This window comes from Anopheles arabiensis, chromosome 3, assembly GCF_016920715.1.
Source record: "Anopheles arabiensis isolate DONGOLA chromosome 3, AaraD3, whole genome shotgun sequence".
NCBI lineage: Eukaryota > Metazoa > Arthropoda > Insecta > Diptera > Culicidae > Anopheles > Anopheles arabiensis.
In genome coordinates this window covers 7256250-7277953 of record NC_053518.1, presented here as the reverse complement: position 1 = coordinate 7277953, position 21704 = coordinate 7256250, and the positions used below count along the sequence as shown (strand labels likewise).

Sequence of the window (21704 nt, the reverse complement as noted above, 5' to 3'; positions counted from 1 at the left end):
GCGCCACAAGGAAAGCCACACATCGTATCAATATCGCTCGATCTGCTAGCGCGCGCACTGGTAGAGTCTGCTACTACCACACGTCTCATTACCTTCAGCTGGTGATGGCGGCGGCATCACATCATCAGCGTCAGCAAACCGCTCGTACGTGACACCGCTGCCACGGTACTACTGCCAGCGCTATATGGCGTCAGTAACGACGCTCTTCATGATTTATGAAATTGAAGCTCCCTTTTAGTCATCGCAGCATTGCAGCTAACGAACTCCCCGCTCCCCCACCGGTTTCGCCTACAACCGTACCTCCGGAGATCCTCCTGACAGCTGGAGGTGATGATGTACACCGTTTGGAATGTATTACCTGCCACCGCGCGGCTACGCGCCCGTTTGACCAACCAGTTGCGTTCGAGCAAGCGACGAACCTGAGCAAGGGTTGTGCAGCACTTCCTTCTCGACACTCGACGACTCCGAGGGACCCACCACATAACTGGGTGCTAAATTGGAGCTCTCGAAGAGCTACGTACAAACGGTCCATTACAACCACTGACCATTTGCTGTGCGGACATTAGACGCCGGTCCCGAGCGAAGCGAAAACTGGTGCAGCATGGGATAGGGATACTAATAATTGCAACTATCCACTAGCCTGTCCGCTTCTCATTGCTCATCAACGCTGGGAGAGATTGTTTGCTGAAAGAGGAAGAGCACAGACACATATGTAAGCGCGGCAGTGTACCTGGTAATGTCCCATGTTGTACGGTGGTGAGCAGCAGTATAACATAAACCCCAACAGATAATTACAATGCTTCTCCGCTGCTGCGCTATCTGCAGCGACATCTCCTTCGACCGCTTACATGATAAGTTACGCAATCTTGCGCTCAGTTTGCCCACAACGTGCGTGTAGTGTAGATGGCTATCTATGGACTACCCACCGGAAGCGGTGAAGAAATTACAGTAAGCCATCGCTCCTTCGCCAAGATAACGTCAGGAGACCGTAACAGGTTAGAAGACAGGAGGCACAGTAAAACTAGGTCAATTGCGGAAGACCATTCGTCCGTGAAGATCGGACATGAATCTTCTAGTTCTCGCGTGCAAAGTCTTCTCAATATCATCAGAGCCTCAGAGCAGAGTGGAAAGTGATGAAACAACACCCAACGACGACGACGACGACGATGATGATGATGATGACGACGGTAATGAGAGAGTCCACTCTGCTCTAGTTTAGTCGGCCCCTGCCTCTCCACTCGAGTGGGTAATAATGGTGTGTATCCCTCCATGGTCATCATCTGCGGGCCTTCCCTCGTGCATGATCTGCGGCAGTATCGTTCGGCCGGCAGTGACCGAACCCTGGAGTGCAGGCCCCGCAAGGTTTGGGCTCGGGAAGAAACCGAGCTTCGCATCGGCTGCCCCGTGTTCTGCCACGGCCAACGTTGCCACGATTGCCACACCTGAAAAATGTGCCCCATGTTTTTGCACCACGGCCCAGCCAGCAAATCGAACATACGCCAAATGGTCGCGGATAGTCTCTTGCGATCGCACACACACACAGAAGGGGCGCGTGATCATGCAATGTTTTGTGCGCACGCGGGGTGCGGTGATGCTCTGGCGATGGCCAACTGATCTCACTTTCAATGTTGCTTCTGCGCATGAATATCGGTGTGGAGGGTTGTTGTTTTTGCTTGCTTGCTTGCTTCCCATCTGTGCCGTATCTTCTTGCCGTGTCCTCTCTGCGCGGGCCGTGTTGGAGACGATGCCCCGAGGGGCACCGACGCAACACGATCGCAACTGAACTTGAGCGCAAAAGCGGAGAAGGAGTGTGCGCGGTTACGCACGCGGACGACCTGTGTGTGTGTGTATGTGTACGGCGAGTGGCCTGAAGGTGATAAAATAATAGCACAAACTGGAGCAACTATTTCGAAACGGCTTCAAAACCGGCCCCTCCACACGATGGCTCTTCTTGCACGTACCTGTGGGCTCAACGCACGAGTTCTGCCCCGAACATGCCGAAAACATGCCCAACCACAATACCATCCATCCGCAACACTTGCGTGCCCGCGAGTGTCGTCGAGGAGACTTTGAAACTCGAGCACACACACAAAAAAGAAAGAAATTTCAAACTCTTCTGCAAGATACATGTCCGAATGGGTCGGCGGCACTGGCAGCTACCGAGCGATTGGCCGAGTTTTTCGGTGACGAATTCGGACTTGATTGAAATGCGGCTGCTGCTCCGTCCACAGCCACAGTTCACACAAGGAGAGAGGTTGAAGTGGAACAATCATATCGTGGCCGCGCATTGTTAGTCTTTTTCTATGAACTGTGTCCAACACCTCCATCCGTCGCCCCTACTGCGGTAGACCTTGAAACCGTGCAGGCTCGTTGTACATGCGTGTTGAGACGCACACCTAGTTCCACTTGTCATCCTTCGGGGTTGAAGATGAAATGATCCACATGAACCAACCAACAAAAAAGAAGGAACATTCCGTCTCGCATCACACTCGGCCAATCGATACAGTTAAATCAGAAGCCTTTTGCTGCAAGACAGCCCCTGAAGTAGCGACTGACAGCTCTGGGCAGCAGGGCACTGCAGCTCGCGGAATGGAAATGGGATTTCGATTTTGGTGTTTGATTGATTTTTCCATCTTGGATGCGGCGACACCTTCAATGCAGCTCGCCGCAAGTTAAAATGCCCTCCACGTGTGGATGACGCTTCGTCACGATGAATGCGGCTGATTACCCTATAGCATCCCTTCGATCTGAGGGCTCCCAGGGAAGTACACACACACATCACTGGAAATTGGAAAGGTGAATTTGTAAACAAATTGGAATTCGTAACGAGATTGAGTCAGTTTGATAAGTAGCGGCTACACCTTACCTCTCTATACACCCAGTCTCCAGGGTTTTTTTCTTCTTCTTCTTCTTCTCCTTCAACACCACTGATAATGTCGCACGTCCAGTTAGTGCGGGAAAGCGGACCGGGGCAGCACACGAGACGTTTGCTTTCCTTTTCGCTTTATCTGTCCGGGTTTGTCGGTTTTGAAGGCCGTTGCATCATCAACGCCATTAGGCCACCCGATGGATTTCCCCTTTTACCTCCCCGTCTGTGTCTTGCCCGTGTGTCGTTTGGTTCGTCGTGTCGATCGTTAATGCTTGTCATACACTCACGCGGGGTTTGAAAGATGCAAAGTAAGAGATCCAATGATATCAGTAGGCAGTAGGGGTTGGTGAGAGAGAAGAAGAAGACGAAAAAAACAGGCTAATAAACTGGAGCACTTACGAGAGAGTGCGCGGTTCAAGGAAACTGCCACCGCAAAGGAGACGCTGTCTATTCTTCAGTTGCTAGCATTTGGTGGACTACTGTGTCGATTGAAGCGGGGAACGGAGTAGCGTCTATTGCCACGATGCCACTACTATGCCTTAGGAGGTATCAAGCTATGTGTCAAGAGGGCTTGACATGACAAATATCACAAAACTAGTTCAAAATGACCACAGGAAGACAAAGATTCAAAGAAAAGATCAGTACGGATCCTGGTCATGGCACCAGAGGATGTAAAATCCATTAAAAAGGGGGGAGAAAAATGCCTCAAATGGGAATTGGAGTTCGCATCTAATTTACTTACAGTTTTCCCCCCTGCATCGTCCCACCATACTTAACGAATGTGTTTGGAAATTATTTTTCCACTCCTTATTCCTATCAGCGCCATATTGACAGGCCGCACACTGGCCGAAACGAAAGCGGAAAGCCCTGCAGGCGAACGAAATTTATCAAATCCAATAAACAACGGCGTGCGTCCCGCGATACCAGACGCCCTCGTCCGGTGCTCGTCGTATACTGTTTTCGTTTCTACCACTCATTAGTGTATTTATTTCAAATGATTAAACTTTCATCGCTGACTGCAGAAAACGAAGCAAAAAACTTCCCTCAAATGGAGCAGCTGCAGAAGAGAACCGTATTCTCCATGTGCCCGCACGCACACACACACACATGATGCTGATTCCGATTCTGCAATTCCCATAAATCGAGCTGTTACGGGCAGGAGGCAAAATGGCAATAAAAACAGCAATCCCAAATACACAAGCACGGCCACTAGGCGGCGGCACGGGGTATCAAATAGCACAAAACAGTCTAAACCTTGGCTGTGTGTGTGTGTGAGGTGGGTGAGTGGCTTCTCCCGGCTCCCTCCCAGTGCCACACCCTGTTGAGGGTCCGTTTTCTTCGATCAACCTCCCGCGTGTGCGAGCCCGCCCTCCCTAAGGGCTTCGTGGACGGTTTGCAACTTGCAACAACATTGCAGCGCAGCAGCTTCGCAATCGAAACCGGAATTGGGTGCAATGCGAAAGGGAACAACGCACAGGCAATACGGGACTGGAGAGCTAGATAGAGAGCCCACTGCCGCAAGGCTCCGAGCAGCAGGAGTGTAAAAAAGGGGGCTACAATGAGAGGGGAAAAAATAAACCTTCCCCGATAACAATATCAACAACTCCGCTGTTCGTGCACTGGTCCTCCAAGCGGTGCAGTAGAGCTGCCGCAACAACGGCACAAAAAAGCCGGAGGTTTTTCTCGACCGCCTGCCCGTGCCTGCTGGTGCACGCGCGGAATGCTCCACACCACGGTACGGTGCAAGCGTGAACCCACGAAGCGTGTTCATATATTTATGGAATAGATTAAAACTAGACCACTCTCGAAAACACTCGCCAGGGTGCCCCGGCTTTAGAGGACCGGCGTGGTCCTCTGGACCTCTGGAGGCCCGCAAACCCCGGGGACGCTGTGTCGCCCGCGCTGCAACGTGCATCCACACTCGCGCACACTCGTATCTCGTGCGGCTCGTGGCCATATCGTGTCCGAGTGTGCCCCGGCATAGCCTCGCTGACCGAAGCTACCAATAGCTGGCTGGCAATATTTTCTTTTCCATTTCGTTGTCGCGCTCCAGTTTTCTCGCGCACCTTTCCCGGGTGTTCCCAACCACTGCGATCGAACGCAACCGGAATGCAGCCACCAACACGTTGGCCACGAGGACGCAGCAAAACCCATTTTCTGCCAGCCCGCAAACGTGGTGGTACGTTTGTGGGGTCGATTTTCACTTTCTATTTCCTTTGGCTTAGAATCCCAACCTCGCGAACGCTGGACTGATTTATGGGCGCGAAAAAGTGACGCAAATAAAACGGAAGGGAAACAAAATGCACACAACGCGCTGACCACACGCGTGAACGTGCGCGCTCGCGTTCGCAAAATCGAACGAAAGACTTGTGCACAAGGGCGTTAAGCGACGAACCTCTTTCAAGTGAACCATTTTTTGCTTTGCTCACTCTAAAGGAAGGCTTATCGCACTGTCGAAGATCCCTTAGTGGCGATGAATGCAAAAGTCAATCCAGCCGAGTGAGTCCATCGTGAAAAGCTTTCCAGACTCGGGCGGTTTCCTCCTGCCACGTGATGTGTTTGACGTGAGTATGACACACACACACAAAAGCGGACGGTTTAAGACCGGCCTCGTTGATAAATGGAATTAATATGTTTAATTTAATGAAAAGAAAGAAAAGCAACCAGGCTCGGCACAGCCCACCCGGTGGCCGCAGACGGACCCCGACACACAAGCCAACGCCATCGTTGTCGTCATCGTCAACCGCTTTGAAGATCTAGATGTGCAGACTGTGGATTTTTTGCAAAACCCGTCCTGGCCACGCCGCCTTGTTGGTGGGTCACCATCCCTTCCCTTGGAGTGGGTAATTATTTGACCATTAATAGACAAACTGACCGATTGTAGGCAAATTAATTATCCAGTCTCCAAGGGTTGAAAGGCTACCTTACGGAGGCCCCACCGTGAAGGCATTCATGGCTCGGTCGCTCGCTCGCTCTCTGGCCCGCTGTAGAATCTTGTCCAGCTAAAGAGTCGTTAAGCTGGTGGGCAAGGGATTTATTGTTATCGTTCGCAAATAAGGGCTAGCGTTTAATTTATGTCAGAAGGCGCAACAACAACAACAGCAACTGCTCAGCGAGGCCAGCTCGGGATGGCTTATCCGAGGCCGGCTGCGAGCCCGTTGGTTCGATCATCCGTTTTCGGTTTGGCGAGGAAAAAGCTTTTCCGCGTTTAGCGCAACATGTGTGCGCGCGCGCAATCGTGGCTGTGTCCACCAGCAGGGTGTGGCTGGTGAAGATGAAAGCCTACACTGGATGCCGACCTCCTTGTATCGGTTGTGGGTGACCAGTGCAGTGTGTGTGTGTGTGTGTAAGAGTGTGTGTGTTTTTATGTACGAGCGCGCGCTGGGTGATGCCTTTCTAATTGATAAATCGGTTGGGCTTGTGTCGTGCAGTGCAGTCTCTCGCTGTAGTATATGCATTGCTTTGTGTTGTCGTGGAATGTTGGGCAATGCAGTTTGTAATCATGTAAGTTAGCAACAAAGAATTGAATGTGTTTTGATACGATTTCTGTAAATGGAAGTACTTTATAATAGAGAAATTCGATCTGATTTAGTTTGCTGGCATACTTGCTGAAGTCTTCTTCACATGTTTTACTGTAAAGTTGGTAAACGACTATCTTTACTGCTCCACAGAGCACTGTCCTACAAATGATTCAATTTCACAAAAAATTCAAAACAACTACTCTTGTCGTACATCCCCGTTAGGGCTGGATTCATCTGGATTAAACTGCCTAATGTCTTCAGATTGCACCGAAATTGTGCCGAGCTACAGCTTCATCAGTCGATTACTGTAAGCACCGAGAGCAGCCAGTCATTTCGACTACTCATTTACACAATTAACACAGTACAAAAGCGTAAATAGAGCAATCGTCGATTAACATGAAACGAAGCAATGGCTTTATATGTACTCACAACCGCCCCTCAGACTCCACCCAAACCAAAACAGAGCTAAATCGTTAAATCGGATAAAACAGTTAGCTTTTTAAACGACTCATCAAAGCGTCATCATTCCACTGTGAAGAAGCAAACACCAAAAAGTACTTCCCTCCACGCTGGCTGGGGGCAAAACATGCGCAAGTGTGAATGAACGCAACACTTTACAAGCAGCAATGGTTATCCATTGCGCGAGAACGGAAGCGCCAAACATTGACATAAACCTCAATCTACCGTCGATTAAACTCCGTCTGACTGGTCTTCGTTTGATGACGAACAAACGCTGGTTTGCGGAACAGTTCAGTAATAGGGAAGCGATGACCGGAAAGCACTCGCAAACAACGGCCACTGTACCGTGCTGCTGCAGGGCCGTCGCGTAAGTGTCATTTTTCTTTCTGCGGGCGTTCTGTTTTTCCCTTAATTTTCTACCATTTGCTACCCATTTGTTCAGTGTGCTTCGCCAAAATCGCCGAAATGGGTGCTCTCGAGCGCTTACCCGTGTAGCCGTGCAGCCAAACACTGTTAGGTTCGTGTCGGACCCTTTGGAAATTAGGAGAAACATTTGTTTAGTTAATCATCGCGAGCGAACCTACCCACCAACGTTCATCCCTGGACCCTGCCCTCTCTGTTAAATGACATGTAACGGAAGTTGGAAATTGGTTTTTTGAAGCCATTCCATGGATGGAGGGGAATGTACCTGTGCCTTTGGGCTGTCGGCCCCCGTCACGTCACACATTTTTGCTCCAAATCATCGTGCGGGCTTTCCGAACCACAGCCTCCTTGTTTTGTGCGTTTGACTCGCGCAAGGAATGATGATGAGGCGATGAAGATCGTTATGATTGAAATGGGGGCAACAATGACGAGCTATGTGCAGGTCGTTGTAGAAGAGTTTGGGCGTTAAGACACATCTTGGTTCGAAGGAAAGGAAAACTTAACGACGTTTAACAGTTTTTTCGGAGTTTTTTTGCTTTGTTTCAATTGTGACGAGTTTTGAAGTCGATTTGGACTCATCTATGTTTGCTCCACACCGTGAAGTTCATTATTTGGACGAAGTGTAGGATAACTTGTTTCAGTGTGCTCCAAGCAGGATGCAACGGTTTGCTATGGTGAAAATAAACTAGAGCATTCATTTGTTTGCGTTTTGCATGATTTTATGGAGCTTGAAAGCAGAAACTGTATGAACCAGAGCTACGGCAACATCTTTTTGAGGGTAAAATTCAATCAGAAAAGCTTATTCAAGAAAGAAAATCTGCAAAGAAAACACACGGTTTGTTTTATCACTCACTAAAAAGTTAAAACCATTTCTTGATATCGTAAAACCATGACATTTGAGGGAACACAATGCAAACAACAATCGATTCGGATAGTGTTCTTTATGATTATCAAATAAACAGCTCATAAAAGCACTTGGAAGGCGCCTCGAACAGCAAAAACAAACATCACACTAGCTTTGCTTGCCCTATAGCTCTATCATATTTGCATTTTAATGGTCAAATCTTCGAGCCGCGTCTGCAACAGTCCAACGTGCAGCGCTTGGCTCGTGATCACCAAAATCGCCGTTAGTGGCCTTGCCGGGGTCAACCTTTCCGCAGCCAATAAAACGAAATAGTTTAGATAAATTTACGTCTTAATTTGAGCATATTAAAAGGCTAGAGTGTTCGGACGGAGGAAAAAGGCTCGCCAAATTTATGATGGCACTATGAAGCGCCGAGACGAGATGCATATGACATTATGCATAATCAATGCAGTGGAGGATAAGGAAATGGCAGTTTCTTTGTTGCTTGATGTCTTGTGAAGAATGCTAAAAATTGTGTAGCATTTAAATTAAAGCATGCATTCTATTCTGTGATGTCGCCGTCAAAGATGACATTTGCCTTATTGCTTAAACATTTCTTGATTTCGCATGAGAAACTGATAAGGAGGTTTATAAGAGATTACGATCATTGTAAGTTACATTTCTTAAGTGCTCAAAGCATCCTTTGATGCCAGTAAAGACTCATCGTGCAGTGTTGTAAAGCACCAACGTGCATAGCCCCCATGCAGCAGCACGACGCCATCCGAACGCTTCTCCAAGCGCACTGACACTGATGCTCTCCGCAGAGCGTACACCACCGCTGATGCGCACGCGAAATACCTTCGTAGCCGTATCCGAGCTTCGTCCGACCACCCGAACCCGTGCGCGTTTTGTTTTGATACAGAAAACCGCAGCCTCCCACCCAGCGTCGAACAAACACACCGCTGGGCCGTGCACATGCAAACGAAAGACTTCGACCAGCGACGAACCCCGCGACGGATGAATCGCATGCGCGCGCGCGCAAACACTCGCTCACTCACCGGCAAACGACGAACGAATCTCCCCCACGCCGTTGAGACGAGCTTTCGTGCGCTCTCTCGTGCGCTCCCTCCATTTTTTCTTCTTTATTTCAACCCCCCCTCAGTTCGGCTAATGCTGAGTGTCAAAAGCTCCGATCTGCTGCTGTCCGTGAGTGACCGTCGTTCGTCGGGTGGAGCTTTTTGGTTCCGCGTGGTGATTCCGCATTCGCTCAAGGTGGGGGCGTACGATGCTGATGCTGGTAGCTGCTGGTAGTTTATGAGAGTTCGAACATGAATGAAGGAAGCTGATCCCGACGCGTCTACCGCTCTCGCCACCGTCGCCAACCACGGTCGGGCTGAATGTCTCAAGAGCGCCTTTTCTGGAGCGGCTCATCTGTGAGGAGTTTGTTCTCGCCAAGAGAGTTAACGCTTCTCGGAGTGGAGGAGAGCGAGCGAGCGATCTCGGTCCGCATCGTCCAGGCAGTGGCTGCAGTGAGCGAACCCGTTAATGGAAACCTCCGCGCTGGAATCTGTATCGATCAGCCTCGCGCTCCCCCTCCCCAGTTGCCCGTTCCACCCGTTCTTCTTTGCGAAAGCTCTCCACACACTCTCCGGAGATGAAGCAGAGCGGTTCCACACACATCTGGTTTTGCGGCCCGATGAGCGGCGCGCTCCACCCGAATCGGCGAGCGCTCGAGATCCGTTCGTTTTGCTCTGATTTTCGAGACCGTCGGCGGTGCTCCCCACAGAAACGAGAGCAATGCGAGCGGGACGGACGAGCGCGCGCGCTTCGTTTGTCGTCCCGCCCCCACGTGGTGCTCGAGAGTGCTGCCGTGCCTGCCCGCCGGTACCCGCCGCACCCGCCGTGCAGCAGCCGTACCAGCAGCGGTGGCAGCATCTTCGAGAGGCGGCAACACGTTCGTCCTCCTGCTGGTTGGCGCGGAACCGAGCGCACATCGCATCGTCTCGTCGTAGTCGTCGCACGGAAAAAACGACCCGTCTTGAGACCGTCGCGCGCGCGCACAGCATACCTTCACCGATCGCTGATCGCACAGATCGTCGTCCGTCGTTGCCGTGGTCGCGGTCGCCGTGTCAAGCTCGTGGTGTTCGCGTTACACGCCCGTCATCAGCAAGCACGGATGCTGGTTTTGTGCGGATCGCCAAGTTTTGGCCCGAACCCGCGCGTTCTTGCTCGCCCAAACGACGGTTCTTTCGATCGTGTGCTTCCTGTTTAAGTAGTGTTTTACGAGTAAAAATACACGAAAAAGATGATCTTTTTCAAGTGACAAATAAAAAGGATAACGTTGTTTTTTAAAGGTGAATTTTAATTTAAGTTAAATAAAGTGTGCTGTGAGTCATTGATGATGAGACCAAAGGCAAAACTAGTGAGCAAAGTGAAGTCACCATGTCATCACGATCCCACAAGCAATGCCACATCCTGTGTCGGGGTTTGAAATTGATCGAAAAAATTATCCACCCAATCATTAAGTGTCACATTTCCTCATTTCCCCGTGTTGGGCCGTCTCGTGTGTGTGATCGTGGAAAAGTACGCACGGCTCGGTGCGTTGTGTGAATGTATGAGCGATGGTTTGTGCGATGATTGCAGTAGCCTCTCCGCGCGACTAATTGCCGATCGCCGACAAGTGATCGTCACCGTGTACTAATATCTTTACACCGGCTGCGCGCGTACCCGAGTGCCCCTTTCGCAAACCAGAGACAGGAAGTGTCTCCTTCGAGGCCATCCCTCGTTTCGACTACACGCCTTCCCATGCGTTTGCCAAGTGAACTAGTTCCGCACGCACTTCCGATATTTGTGCAGTAGCTTGGTGTGCAAGAAAAGTGAAACTCGCCTCGGTGACATGGAAGGCAAGCGACGAACCTGAAAACCGGTGCAAGCAGTGACGCTAGAAAATCGCAGTGCTTTGAAGCTATGAAACCCGGAAAAATTGCGTGATGGATGATGATGGTACGGCCCGCGCCTCTCGAAGGAAGGAAGGCCCATCGTAAATTGCTCATCCTCAATTATGGTCCTTGTGTAACGGACGGTGCCTAAAAGCGGGGTGGGAAGTGTTGCTGAAGTTTAGCTCGCGGCTGAGGACGCGGCGAGCAGAATGTTTTTTTTTTTTAAATGAAAACTTACATGCAAGGCAACCAAGGTAGCGGTGCGAAAATGAGTGGAAATTAGTTAAAATAAATGAAATAAATCGTGCTTCGGTGGATTTTGTCTGTGCCTTGCAACCAACCAAAACAACAGCAAAAAAGTGTCTCATTACAAGTAAAAACACGAGCAATGATGCAAATTAAATGAAAAGTAAAGACGCGGGACCGATCCCTAAAACACACACACAGGGGAGGGCAAGCAAAAAAAAAAAAAACAGGAGACCGCGTTCGGTGTTTCGCGATTAAAGATAATGACAAATGATTGCTGGTCGCCTGTCGTACGGATGCGCCACAGTGATTTGCCGTGCCGCGGCCAGCCACTGCTCTCGATTGCACCAACCCAACGGGATAAGCGTGCGTGCGAAACAGAAAGTGAAAAGTGTAACAATCCCTGTGCCCCCGTGAGACGTTTACCGCATGCTGTCGTTCGTGTTACACTTCTGTTTTTATCTTCTTCGATTGCGTTTTGCGATGTCAGTGTGATTGCATGTGTATGTGTGTGTATTTTTATTGCTTTTTGTTCACACTGGGCTGAACCAGTTCCCTTGCCATCCCCATTCGAATCGAACGTCTCCAACGATATACAGAGAGAAAGATCCCGTGAGATAACAATTTCGCCTTAATTTAAACCTCAAACAGTAAGCCCTTTGCATTGGTTGATGTGCTACACTGCTTGATTGTGGCGGTGATTAAGAGCGTCCACTACAAGAACCTTATCGTGTTGCTGTGTTGCGCATAGAGCTCGATCGAGCTGGAAAGTTATCCGCACAACCACAAAACAAACCTCCCAGAAAAGAATGCTTTCCCAAAGATGCCTATCAGAATTGTGCAGAACCGCCCTGCCTTATCCCACTGCAACTTGAGTAACTGTAACCAGCTTGACTGCATCACAAAAACTGCCCCAAAACTCCCGGGGAAAGGGAAAGGCCGGCCGCGCACAGCATCCACGAAACAGCACTCGATACCGATACAGAAACGGCACACAAAATAAAATAATCGAAATGCATGCAAAAACCGACGGCAGTCCCGCAAACAACCACAAAAAAAGATTGGTGCACCGAACGAAACCGTACGAAGCACACACACACACAACCGATCTGCCCAATTACCGCGGAGACTGCGGCGGACAAGCGACGAACTTTTCGGGTTGGTTGATTAAATTATTAAAAATTTATTACACTCGTCCACCTCCTTGTGCGTAGATTACGGTTACAATCGCTAATTACTCCCGAGGCATAATCGTGTGTGTGTGTGTGTGTGGGGAGGATTTTTTTCTCTCATTTTGCTCCCAACTTTTTCAATCTTTGCACCGGTGGTTTCTTGTTGGAGCTGGACCAGGGCGCACCATGCTGCCTTCTTCTGTCGCTCGATGCTAATTAATGGTGTGACTCCTCCGGTTTCGGGGCAAAGTGATCCTCTCACTCTCCTTCCCGGTCGCTTTTCCCGAAGGCAGCGGGTGACAATAGGTAGCGAGGGCAAAAGCGAAACAGGCTGGGACCATGACAAACGGGGCAGACGCTGTCTTTTTTAATAAAACGGCGTCACAAGCCATCGGTCTTTCTGGAGCCCTTTTCGGAAGAGTGTGGATGGTTTTTTTTTTGCTTTCTGTTGCTGAAGCAATTTATGGCGAAACAGTTGCCACGCTCTAGGGCAGTAAAAACAAGAAGCTACTACTCAACGTGCGCACAAGATTGTAGTTCCGTTACTGACCTTTATGTGGCAGCGATGATGATCGTTGGTTAAAGTGATTCGAAAAGATACACAGCGCTCAGCCGAAGGACTCGTGTCCCTTTGGAACGGCCACGTTTAAAAAATATTTAATAATTAATTTAAAAGCAATAGCTAAACGGCTTGTTTAGAAAGTGAATTAAACTTCTCAAATACCAAGTTATTTGAGTTGAATTTAATTATAAACGTGGAAGCAGATTTGCAGTAACTACCCTTTCAATGTCACCATATTTGTGACCTGCCACATGTGCCACAACGGCCATCAAAATGCTCATCTTCAAGGAAATGATAGCAGTCAAGCACACGCGGCCGCGGCAGTCACTTCCAAAAGGATTTGGGCCACAGCACAGGCGACGAACACGGCGCATTCCACCGCCACGCTGACGCACGTTTCCGACCGCACGGGGGCCAAAGATCGAGATCAAGTTTTGCGCTCGCTGGCGTCCGCGAAACAATTGCCTCACGTCCGCCCTGGAAATAAAATTGTTTTGTAAAGCCACAAAACAGCGCATGCACACACCGCAAAAGAAGAAGCATCGCGCGAAGGCACAATAAAGAGATTCACTGTTACAGCCAGGTGAAGTGGAGTGTGCGGGTACGCACAGAGTCCACTAAAATATGACCACATGAAGGTCGATTGATAGAGCGCAAAACGTCAAGATTGAGGTTGACCTTTCCGCGCGGTGCGTTTTTTTTCTGCGTCACCGCTCTGTTTGCATTAAAATTCCCATCCCCCATCGCGCTCATCCCGGAGGATCGTGTCACCGGCGTCTCGTTTTGGCAGGACGACCACTCGGCCACAGCCGGCCCATCCCGTACCCATCTGCTCGACCTTTGCCATCTTTCCGTCCCCGAATAAATGCTGACATTCAGCTTCCCCGTTCTGCAATAACCCGCCTCGCCCCGGCAGCGTTGTATAAGTGTTATAAATAATTTCAAGCATCAGCCCTACCTACGCGACAGAATCTGGTCAACGGGATGGAAAGAAGCAAAAAAAAAGCCCCAGCAGAAAGTCAAAATAAGTGCGCGTGTGACTTTTGCAAGCCCGAGTATGAGCGACGTGAGCGACCGTGCGATCTTTAAAATCACAAAAAAAAAGAAAAACATCAACAACGATGGTAAAGAGCAGGCGACGAACCTTTTTTCATGTTCTTGTTTGAACCAACAACAACCGCTCGCAAGCAGGCTAACCTACTAAAAGAGCCCATCCCAAGCCCTTATCGAACGCATCGGACACATTCTCTGATGTTTCCGATGGACGTCCTTTCACTCGGGGAAAGGGCTTCTGACGTGCTTGAGTGACTGATATCCTTGTGTGCGCATGAGAGTGGTGGTAAAGCGCGCGTGCTCCGTGATTAAGGACATTGTTGCACGGGTGGCCTTCAATCTCCCTTGCGGTAATGGTGATGAAGATGAAGATGATGATGCGACGTGTACCAGCTTTTCTTACACCCTTGTTTTTTCGGGGTTTTTTGTTATTATATATTTCACAGATCGTCCCGTGCAAATCGAGTGCAATTTTGTGTTGTTACGAATTGAAGGTGTGTTTTGCTGTGCTTATTGTGCGTCTGTGTGTGTGCATCCTGTCGAACAACTTGCCCAAGTGTCGCCCAACATTGTTGCGGCTCAAGTGAAGTCAAGTGTCCAAATAACAATCAACGTCTGGGTGAAATCAACCGGAAGAAAGTCACGAAGTGAGGTCGCACACACCAGAAGTGAAGTGAGTGAAGTGTTTCAACTCGTCCCGTTAAGTGGGAACGCGCGCACGCGCTCGCGCACACACAACTGAAGGTTTGACAGCCGTGGTCTCGTAGCCGGCTGAGCCGCAGTGAGACGAATCATTCAAAGCCCATTCCAGGGCCGCGTTGGAATCAAACCTTGCCCCGAAGAAAGGTGGATGTACTGGTGCAAGTAAATAAAGTGTCACGTTGATTCCTCGAAACTCAAAACAAAAAAGGGTAGCCTTTTACGTAAAAAAAAAACACGGCCCAAAGCAAACGTGCGGTAAGAGGGGAGCAGCACAGTGAATTATCTGTTTGTCTGGGGCGGCGTCGTGGCTAAGCATCATCCTTGTAGCCGTGATCTCTTGAGTACCCTCTCTCGGCGCCCTAAAGACTCCCGATCTCGATTAGGAGCAATCCAGACGGACGCCCAGTCGCAGGACCCTCCAAATCGAAGACCCCACCGTGTGCGAGTACAAAGGTTGGGGCTGTCTTCTTCCCGCTGAGGGTGGTCGTCCTCTCACTGGCTGGGAGTTACGTGCCGGAACAAAGTTTTTGACAAGCATCGGTAGTGCTTCAGACAGCGTAATTTCTGCCGAAGCTCGTGTGTGGTAGTTTTGGTGTTTTTTTGTCGCGCTAGCATGCAAAGTGGCGCTATGAAGTGTTGTTTGAACAAATTACTCAAGGGAAATGTGAAATAGTGTGCTGCTTGTGAGTGTTCAGAGCAATTGGATTATTAATCTTGGCGGAGAATTGTTGCTGATTATTGTGAAACAAAGACATTGAATTGAGGTGAGTTAAAAAAAGGCTTATTATAGTCAGGATATTCAACTCTTGACCAACTGCATTCAATACCAGGACCACTACTAAGCAAGTCTTCATGTCTAGACGCTAATCTTCCATTCCCCTCAACTCAACTAACCTTCGTTAGCATCCAAATTGTCAATTTCACTTTGCATCATGTTGTTAAAACTCCGACGCTTTTCGCTCAACTCCGTCCAATGCCTTCACCGTCAAGCCATCCAAGGAACTCCAGACAACGCTGGGTCTCCGATATCAGCCGCACGGATCGCTAATTGCCTCCTACAGTGCGCGGCCGCGGCCATGTTCCCAAAAATGGCGATGCGATCGCTCTCGTTTTGTCCCGCCTGCTCTCCCTCCCATAGATTCCTGGGGTACTGTGATCAAACTGTCAACTGGGCTAGCCTATCGCGTCACGTTTCTATTCACACACATAGCCACACACACACACCAGGGTGGGAGGACACGTTTCAATTTGCTCTCGATACGAATACATTTTAATTAAAACAATTGCTCCAACTTGCTCTGGGATGGACGCTTTAGGCACCGGCAAAGCGATCGTAGCGTTGCGGGGATCATGTGTTTGTGTCATTAGCTGCCCGCCTCTCCAATGGGGGAGCCCGTGGGTGTACACGACGCCATAGATATGGCAGTATGTGGTGTCACAAGGTGGGTCGAGCACAGGCACAGTGCACGCGAAGAAGAAAGGTACCGTTGAAAAGTGAAACCAATTGCAGTGAAAGACGGGGTTTGTAGCAACCAAGATGTCTTTAATACTTTTACAAAAAAGAAATCAAGTTCCTTCAGATAATAACCACATTTATATTCAGGACAAGAAAGATGAAAGCTTCTACAACCAAAGTACAGAAAATTTAATTAAACAAGACATTGATTATCCAGAAAACAGGCAAACAGAAATCCCAAACTCCGAACTCACCAGCAGCTAATTCTTCCGCAATTTCCACTCATTAAAAGGTGCGAATATTCAAATCGCTTAAACAGTCTGCCGTCTCATTAACGATAATTGCATCGCAACAAACAACACACGAGCGCACGCGCGCATCCGACTTCAATGTTTCGTCCGCGCACAATAGACGGCGAACGCGTGCCCTAACGTGAACCATAATCCGCATCACATTGCAAACCGGCAAGTCAATAGAGCAAGAAAATAGAGGAAATGATTCGACCGTTCTTGAAGACTGAAGTGTAGGATGATGAGCGGAAAGCAACCGCCGAAGAACGATCTTCCTAGACTCGCGTGTACTGCTTTTGCCTTTTCTTTTCAATCGCTTCCTAGCCAGAGAGCATAAGATCGAATGCGATACTCGTGCCCTCCAAGCCCTCCAAGCTCCCCAAAACGTACGGTAACGGGGGGAGCTCCCCAAAACGAGTCGTGTCAGAACTTTTTGTGCCGACAACGGCGTACTTAGCCTAGCTGCTGAATGCAAAAGCATAAACAGTAAGTAGTCGTTGAGGCATCATCAAGCACCCACGGTGCTTACCCTCTTTGCTGCGGAGCGTTGAGGGCACGTGCTAGACGTGGAATTGCTGGCGAACACTGGGAGGGGGAAACGGTTGCGTGCTGTTGGTAGGTTTGGTTTTGCAGAAAATTGGGATGCCGATTGATGTCGGTTAATTGGCTGTTGGCAAGAATGAAAACTGAACTGGGGTGTAAACCGATTTGGGGAAAACAAATCAATGATTAAATGATGCACAAGGTATTAGAGCTATTGGATTAAAGAGAGAGAGAGACTCACAAGATCTGGTTCGCTTGAAGACAAACAAGTTCAGACTGCTCATGACTTCTTTGAAGTACGTTTTCTTCACTCTAAAGAAAGCATTGCTTTGGTTGCTTATATAAATTAGACTACTTTCCAAACGGGAAAGGACGCGGGAGAAGATCATATCCACACAGGGCCAGTGGGCGAATCATCTTCCGAACAAGCGCACCCAGATAATGTACGCCTCCGATCGGTAACAAACCAAACAAGACCCCCGGGGAAACGGGTGATGAAAGGTATCAAAAGCGCGAGTGAAAAACGCGATCAGCTCGCGGCTGCAAAAGTGGATCCGGAGTTGCGCACTTTTTGATTTGAATTTACGCGTCAGCAGCAGGAACGGCGACATGGCGCAACCGGACATCAACCGCGGGACCTACGCCGATGCGCCGTGGGTTTTTTGCGCGAACAAGTGAATGTGTGTGCTCTCGTTTCATTTGGCTCTTTTTTTTTGCTTGCTTCTTATTCGTTTGCCGTCCAAGATGTTCAAGACACAGCTTGGTTCACTTTCGCACCGCCAATCGCGCACCTCTTTCACTCACATACGGAGGCAGCTTTAGGAGGATCGTCCGCTTTCGCCCGATCTGCTCTCGATCAGGGCCAGCAGTCCGTGGTGTGTGTGAGTGTCGTGTCCATCCTTTATATCGATCAAGTTGGCGTTTTTGTTTTTCACTTTACATCTCCCTTCCTTTCTTCCATGTCTTCGCTCTTTACTTCCCTCCGTTCCGTTTATCAACATCGGAGGCCGTGGGTAGAGACAGTGTTTCACAGCGCACATAACATACGCACGCAAGGAGCTTCTCCTTCTTTGCGCTATCACAAACGTATCACATACCAACTCCAAAAAGAGTGAATAGTATCTTTTCTTCTCTCTCTCTCTTTCTCTCTCTTTCTGTCTGTCTCTCCCTTTCTTTCGAATGTCATAAAAATTCGGCCCCTTGCTTCGATAGTGAAAGGTGACGCTTGGGACCTGTTGTGCTGACCACTGACGGTGGCTCCCTCTGTCAGGGGGAGTCGCATCGAAAAAGGGTTCACAAAAAAAAACAAGAGCGCACTTGTTTTCTCTCTGTGAATCTGTCGCCCCTGTGTTCGCGCCCCCCTGCTTTCTGCTCAACAATCAGTCCGATATATTTATGGTGCAGTGCCGCATTAACATCAACTTTTATCTCTGCTTGCGCGACTGATTCACGATCGCAAAGTGTACGCCATGTGCGCGGTTGTGAGGGATGCGCATTGGCTGCTGCCGATTGTTGGAACAGGCACTGGAAGGCAGATAAATATGAAGGGGAGAAAAAAAACGATGAATGGAAAGGATCGATTGGCTCTTTACGAAACAAATTCAGCAAGAATAATTGGAGTTGAAACAAATCTTGCGAAAGCTCCAAGGACATTTTGGGGAATGTTTGCGCATCCACGAAGGGTTATGGACAGTCTTTTTGGAGACGATAAATTAAAACGCCATGTCCAAAACCCGAAACCGCAGTAACATCCGGACGACGTCTCCAATAAGTCTCCCGGTCACAAATTTGCTTTCAAAAACTCCCGCCACTGCTGCCGCTTTTCCGACACCGAAAACCGACTTCCTTGTAGCCGCAGCGCGCCGCGGTGAAAGGACACCACTTGACCACAGGCGCAGGTCGTGCCGGGTGACAACTTTTCATTCCATCGCCCCACCCCGGGCAAACGCGATGGACGACAGTTTTCGTCCTCGCTAAAAGGAATTGTATTTCAGCGACGGCGGCGGCGGCGTAATTGCTTGGATTTTGATTCGACTCCATGCGCGCCTAATTGGTGCCATTTTTGTTTTCTACCAGTCGGGACCGGGAAGGAAAAACTCGTCTTCGGGGAGGCGAAACGTGAAGAACGTTTACTCCTCCAACTGTTTGGCAGGTTCAACTTTTTCCTCCCCAAATCGCGATTTATATAACAAATAATGATTGAAGAAATAAGAAAGCGAACTCGTAGCTCGAAAGTAGCTTTGCGGACGGCTGCGTTGGACAAGTGAGTGAAGGTTGGTCCGGTCGTCCGACAGGCTTACGAGTTCGGCACCGACTGAAGCTCCTAGACGACGATGTCTTGGTTCGCCCACCCCGAAAAAAACACAACCTTAGCCTCGGTGGAATAAAATTGAATATTATTATCAACTTATTATCAACCGAAACGACGACGACGACGATTGGTGGAACGCGTAAACGCTACAGCTGCTGCTCAGCTTAGTGGAACGCGATCCAGGGGAATGTTGGAACCAATCGCGTACGTGTGTGCTCTATTCCTCCAGCGTTCACTAATGCGTTTGATGCATCCTACTCCTAGACAGGCGACCAGCCACCCGTGAAAAGCTCTACACCCATCGCCCCACCGAGTGAAGAAAACTGGTCTCTTCTATCGCCCGCGTTCGTTGGCGATTGGTCCACATAATTTTATGCAAATGACTCCCAGGCAGGTTGGGCGACAGATATGTAGGAATGTGTCGCTCGCTTTTCGAATGATTGCCTTACGAACCACAATAATCCTGCTCACCAATTAATATCTCCTTATCGAGCATCTCGGCGAGCCGAAAGAGGGGAGATTCATATTTCGTGTCTTCCTATTGGACGGGCAGTCAAAAATTGAAACTAGATACAGACGCGCGATGTTGATCATGTTGTTTGGCTCACGGACGGAGACACAAAATACACGGCTCGATCGGTACGCTTCAAGGCATAATGAACGAGGTTCGCCATCTTCCTGAGTTTTGGGAACGAGTGCCAACACGTCGGCACAAATCCGATGGACTCAAATTAATCCAATTAAACGCACGATCAAGAAAGGTTTCTCTCCGAATGAGAACTGGAGCAAACGATGCTTTCAAGCCGCACCAGCGGGTAAGTAGAGATGGAAAACGAAGCCCTCGTAAAAGGGGGGACACTATTTTCCAGCCCACTTTGTGGCACGAACAGCAGTACACAGCAGATGCAAATGAAGCACAGCACGCCAGACGATCATCTTGATCTCCCATTTTTCTCCCACCCCCCCGCAAAAAAGCGTTACTTAATCGATTGAACGAACTTTCTCCGCACTGTCAAAAATTGTCCAGCGCGGCAGCTGTCAGAAAGGAAGGACTAACCGACCCCATCGAACGCGATTGAAGCCGCCGTCGCTCGGATCGCCGTTGGATTTGGGGGATTAATCTTCTGCCCCGAACGATTCTTCCAAATCGAATGTGCCGCTGCTCTCGTTTGGTGAAATTTTCCGCTTCCAATCCCTCGATCGATCGACAGTAATGCACTCAATGTTCAGCGATCCGAAAAGCACGATCCGCATCATTTTCTGTGAATCGGGTTCTCTGTTGTTTTTTGCGATGCCGCCACAAACAAGCCGTTGCGCCGACCGGTTTAAGAGGGGGTTTGTGTGCGAGAAATTAATCTTCTTATAAAGGGGCTGCCCCTTTTCGTACGATCCCATCGTCCCTTTTCCGGTAGCTTCTGCTTGGGGGGGGGGGGGGGGAGGATAAGTAGTGAAGAAAGCAGAAGCTTCAGCTGGGAGAAGATCAACAAAAAACACACAACAAAACACCCCTTTAGGACCGGAAAACCCGCGCGATGAAGATGCCGCTTCGGCAAAAATCGAATGCAGAAGCGAATTACGCACGATGTTGATAAATGGGTGCCGGCTTCTGCAGCAGCAGCAGCAGCAGCTATTCCTCGCCGCCCTTTCTACGCGGTGTTGTGGAGTGGTTCGCGTACGTTCACATAAACTTCTCAATTTTCACAACAAAGCTCAGCGCGCACTGGAGGCCCAGGGCAGGAAACGATGGGGCGGTCCTGACAAGGTGACGTTGACTAAACGAAAACCGTTCTTCATTGCCACATCAACACACACACACACACACCCCCAGAAGGGCAACAAGCGGAAGCGCCTTCTCTCTTTCGCACTGCAAGATACGCGCCCCATGTCGCACGATTTGTTTGATGTAAAGTGTAAAATCGATCACCCGGGCACGGGAAGGGCGCTGCGGTAAAGTGCGGAACCGATTTTCCCACCACCAATTATCGGGGTGGTTTTTGGGGTGTGCAGGAGCGAGCAAACGGGGGGGGGGGGGGGCTGAGTTCGGGTGGAGAAATATTTAGCACCTATTAGCGAGCCGCCCGTTGGTTCGGCGCGCGTTGGCTAAATGATCTCGTTCTTGCTGCGTGAGTGTGTTTGTTTGCGGCGCGATGGCTTCATTAGCCCGATGCCCCGCGTATCGATGACAAATGTGTGCGGTCGATGCTTAGGCATTTCGTGGGCATGGGAAAATACCTTGCGGTACGAAAATGCTGGTGCTTTTTTATCGACTGCGATACGATCTGCGGGAGAGGAAGATTCGCGCGGGTCTCGCAAA

General features: G+C 49.5%; 1 protein-coding gene across 1 annotated transcript in view; it reads left to right on the top strand.

Annotated features, from left to right (window-relative positions):
- Positions 1–10114: 10114 nt before the first annotated feature.
- The window catches only part of LOC120902418 (protein glass-like), a 71050-nt gene continuing 59460 nt past the window's right edge, over positions 10115–21704 (top strand). The window contains exons 1-2 of the mRNA XM_040311139.1: positions 10115–10470; positions 14535–15554. The gene's annotated coding sequence lies outside the window, so the exon portion shown is untranslated. The remainder of the gene's footprint in view (positions 10471–14534; positions 15555–21704) is intronic.